General features: G+C 41.7%; 1 protein-coding gene across 4 annotated transcripts in view; it reads right to left on the bottom strand.

Annotated features, from left to right (window-relative positions):
* The window catches only part of LOC143282781 (uncharacterized), a 61,402-nt gene that overhangs the window by 55,876 nt on the left and 526 nt on the right, over positions 1-5,000 (bottom strand). The gene's annotated exons all lie outside the window — the stretch shown is intronic.

The raw sequence follows: 5,000 nt of genomic DNA, 5'->3' as shown, positions 1-5,000 counted from the left end.
CGTGGGTAATTCGAGGTGCAGTCATTGCTTCACAGGCGTGGGACAAGCGGTTCCATTCCACTATCTGAATTCATTTACTCACGCCGTTTCATTAGATTCCTTATGCCGACGTTCGTTGTCAGGGTCCAGCGTCGGCAGTCTGAGGAACCAACGATGTAGGGCGAGGGCAACAACAGAAAACATGTCAGTGTTGCTTCTGAGTCACCGGTGTTTTCAGTTGCATGTTGATTAAATACGTGAGGATCACCAACCTATCTGATGCCCAATGTTTACGACACAAATGTCTACCGAAACGTGTAAGCGTCCCCCACTAGCCGCGTCCACATATTCTCAAACAATGTTATTCTCTGATTCACTGCGAACCTCGCCCCTACCATTCTCCCCTCCCCTTCACAACAACAGCAACAAAACAAACCCACTTCAAGAACCCAAACAACAAAGTAGCCAGTGTTAAGCGGGTCCAACCTCGAACTCGTAACGGCCTGTTGTCAAGTGAGATTTTCCATTCCAGTCAACATTGGCAGACTTCTACTCCTTCGCGTTAAGCACATAAGATCTAGCACCTAAAGATTATGTAGCGAGCTCGTGGGTTATGGAAACACCTCCCATCAAACACACATCTGAAGGTATTGATCGGCTGTGCACTATGCAAACAAAATCGGTATTGCACAAAAAGTGTTCATACATTAACGTGGGTTCAGAGACAAAGAGAAGAAAGGAGCGTCCGTGAGAGTTACATGGTGACCTCACCATGCAGCTGACAAAAAAATAAACTAAACCCCGATGTCAAAAGTGAGCAATGGGCGAAACCAATTGAAAGAAGAGAGCCAGTTTGACAAATCCTGAATGTATCTGCATCACAGGGAGTGAGCCACACAGGTGGCTCGCTGAAGGAAGATCTGTAACGGCATGGCGAATCACGGCTCCTTATAATTTCTCCCACTCGTAGACCCTGAGTGTGTCTGGACGCAGCATGATAGACGTAAACGATGCCAGCAGTATCAATTCTACGCATCGTAAAGAACAAAAACAGAAGGCTGGCAAAGTTCTGTAAAAAGCCCTTCGGGAAAAACAATAACGCCAGTGGAACAAAAAAGAAAAAACAAGAGAAAATGCGCGAGTGCACGGTCCGTGAAGGCCAGAATTAACACAGAATCTGGTTATAAAGGAATACAAAAAATAACATACGGCCACACACTGGGCACTTAAAAAAGAATTTTTTTCCAGATTAGTCACCAATTGGATGCTTGACTTAACAGTACAGCTCGTACTGTCATTGCATCGCATGGGCATTTAAGAGGACGAATTTTTGATAGTTTGGTGATCATGTTGTTCCCGTCCATCACAAACTTTGAGGCTCCGTGCAAACTGCAACAATAAATTCAATATAGTTTAATAAAAAAACTAAAAAAAATCCAACGATAATAATGAAATTAATGGAATATGAAACTAAAGACAAAGCATGAAAATAAGAAAGAGGAAAGGGAAGAATCAACAGGTTTTGTTGTGTTGTGGGTGTGTGTTTTTGTGTGTGTGTGTGTTGTCGTGTTGCAACGTGGAATCACTTTAGTACAGCTACAAAATCCCAGTGATCGCCCCCCCTCTCTTACTCCCTGTATTGCAAAGAAGAAGACATTATTTAACTAAGTCAGTCGTCAAAGTCAGTATCGTTACAGAAATGTACGCTACTGTCATAGTAAAAATATTAGAATATGTAATTCAGTTTTTAGAAGCAATTGGTCGATTAAAACAGTATTACGAATTGACTTTAACAGTGGGCTACCTACCGTCATATCTTGCTGGCTTGTCATAGAAAAATCAGACTGTAGTATTGAGAAGAGCAATGTCATAATTGTGAGGAGTGACGTTAGTCAAAAGTTGCACCGTGTTAGTAGAGAGTGTACCAATTAGCTTATAATGCACCATTTAGAGAAGAGTAGGCGTCATCAAGACAGTGTCTCAGCCTAGCAAGTATGTCCTCGAACAAATCTCGACCCTCAAGCAAAATAAGACAGAATCACATCTTGGAAAAAAATGAGAAACAAAAAGTTTAAATAAACAAAAAAAAAAGGTACTTCATTGGCATTCGGACTGCCAATGCTCAAAACAGGACCAGACACTCTGCCCGGACGGTCCCTGTCCCCCCAGCTACATGCAATCCAATTCAGTTCAGAACTACCCTCAACAAATATGACTCAAACTGTGTTCCACGAAGCTATCTGGACAGGCAGCCCAGTGTTGTGTGGTACCAAAAGTAAGCGTTCATGCTGGGCAAGATTACTGGGTTAAGTCGTTGATTTCACTTTTTTTTCATGAGTCTAACAGACGCATGTTCCCCCCACGACCTCTTGAAATACAATTTGTTTAAACACTACAATAATTGAAATCCAAGCTACATGTTTTCACCTTTTTAACAGGGCAAGTTTATCAAACATATGCAGTGGTTCCAAAGCACCCCATGTTGGAAAACTGTCAGTCCGACAGACACATGGTAAGAGACACAGACTGCACTTATGGGGAAAAGCTATGTCAGGATGATCAATGGCAACTCACCCAACTTTTTGCAAGTGGGGATAATCACTGTGTGCAAACAACACGCTGTCAGACTCTACTCTTCGTAAAAGAAACAATGTAGCACTCTTCTACATCACAAGAATCGTGTTTTGACAACTGCAGCCGACCAAAGCAACAGTTAGAGATGCCATGGCAACATTGCAAGATGGCCATGCAACAGTAGACATGCCAAAGGAAACAGTTACAACCAAACACATAGCAGGGCCAAGCAACATTAAGACCACAACGTTATTCCTCACTTAAGTGCCAAAGCACACATTAATCCAATGCAACGTTAGAATGGCATAATCATAGTTAGAGAGGCAATGGCAACAGTGAGAGAATGGAACAGAGAGAGCCAAAGGACAGTTGAATCCAATTTGACATTTATGAATGCCTAATTCTACATTGACTCCTCTATACTCTTCCTCCCGCTCTCACTTCTCTATGAACATTTTCATAATATGACCAAAAAAGATTAATTCACTCGAAATACTGAGTGTGGTAAGATAGACCATGGGAGTCTGAAAAGCAAATGGATGTCAACTGAACAGGGTCAGTGATATCGCATGTGTGATCGTAATGTAAAACATTTGACAATATCGTCCATGCATTCTTTGTGCATTTAAGCTTGTGTCAGATTAAGAAAAAAAACACTCACAACGAACGCGCGGACTAACAGACACAACGGACTTACAAGCACTTACATCAACACACAACACACACATTCTCGATGCTTCATCACTACATCAGACACTCGTTGGACCACAACATAAACAAACGCACAGGAAGACTAGACAACATCACACACACACACACACACACACACACACACACACACACACACACACACACACACACAAACATCTGTCTCTCAAAACACACACACACACACACATCTCTCTCTCTCTCTCTCTCTCTCTCTCTCTCTATATATATATATATATGTGTATATATATATATATATATATATATATATATATATATATATATATATACACTACACTACACTACATTACATAACACATTTTGCAGCCATTTACTGTTGTGTGAAGTGTTAACAGTTGCTTAGGTACTTGGTCAGCACTTTCTGTGCGTACGTGTGTTGATGAGTCAGGAGCGATACCATCTTCGCGCCATGTGTAGCCACCTGTGGTGATGCGTGGTGTGTGTGGAGGACGCAGAGAAAGGGGAAGGGAGGGGAGGGGAGGGGAGGGGGAGAGGCAGGGGGTGGGGGGGGAGGTTGACTGGTGCTCTGTAAATAACACTATGTGGTTTGTGGGAGGTGGCAGCGGCGCTATTCTCTCGCTAAGCATGCTTCCAGACAGAGACTTGCAGACACAGCGGGCACAGTTTAGAGTACTGGTCAAACAGTGAGATTGCGTTCGTTTTGTTTTCTCACCCTCCGACATCATGATGTACCGGATTGTGAACTAAATGTCTCAGACGGAACTGCTGTGGAGGGCTCTTTAAAAAATTGAACTTTTTTTTTTCATGTAGTATTAGGCTACCCAGTGATCTCTTACTCTACACAAAACATTCGATACTAGCATTGCATCGCATGGGGAAGTTTAATGGGACGAAGTTTTTCCTCCTCAGTTTGGTGCACATTATTTTCACTCCCCCGCTCCCCCCCCCCCCCATCCCCACCCCCACGCCTCTTTTGGAAGCGCTCTGTGCGTGGCTTTTTACACTGACTGAAAAATAAGATATAAGTAAAAAAAAAAAAAAAAAAAAAAAAAAAATCCAACGATATAATAATGAAATTTTAATGGGAAATAATGAAACTTTGAAAGGGAAAAAGAACATATTGGCAAATAAAGAAAAAGGAAAATGAAGATAATTCAATCCATGTGTGTGTGTGTGTGTGTGTGTGTGTGTGTGTGTGTGTGTGTGTGTGTGTGTGTTTTACTTTTCAACGGTGGACATTTGTTGCATTCTTTAATGTACGAGTGCTCACGTAAGTATGTCTGTTTTTTTCATGCACTGGTGTGTGTTGTATTCGGCTGTTTTACCCATCCCTCTCTTAACTGCTGCCTGTTTATTGCATGCATAGAAGATGCAGGTGGTTTATTTTATATGATAGTGCACTGTCAGTCATATGATAGTGCGCAGTCAATTTACAGTTACAAGATAATGTAGGCTACTGTCATAGTAAGAAGATATTTAGATAGTGTATTTTCAGTTTTTAGATAGTGCACTGTCGATTATAAGATAGTATACTGTTATTTGTAATTATAAGATGGTGTAGGCTACTGTCAGCTATAGCTAGAAGACAGTGTGCTGTCAGTCATAGATAAAAGATAGTGTACTGTCAGTTATAATCGAAGGACAGTAGGCTATACTGCCAGTTCTAGTTGTGAGGTAGTGCACTGCCAGTCAAAGCCTTAAGATAGCGCACCGTCAGTTTTAGTTATGAGACAGTGTACTGTCAGCCATAGCTTTAA

The sequence above is a fragment of the Babylonia areolata genome, chromosome 6 (assembly GCF_041734735.1).
Source record: "Babylonia areolata isolate BAREFJ2019XMU chromosome 6, ASM4173473v1, whole genome shotgun sequence".
NCBI lineage: Eukaryota > Metazoa > Mollusca > Gastropoda > Neogastropoda > Buccinidae > Babylonia > Babylonia areolata.
This window is presented reverse-complemented; position numbering and strand designations above follow the sequence as displayed.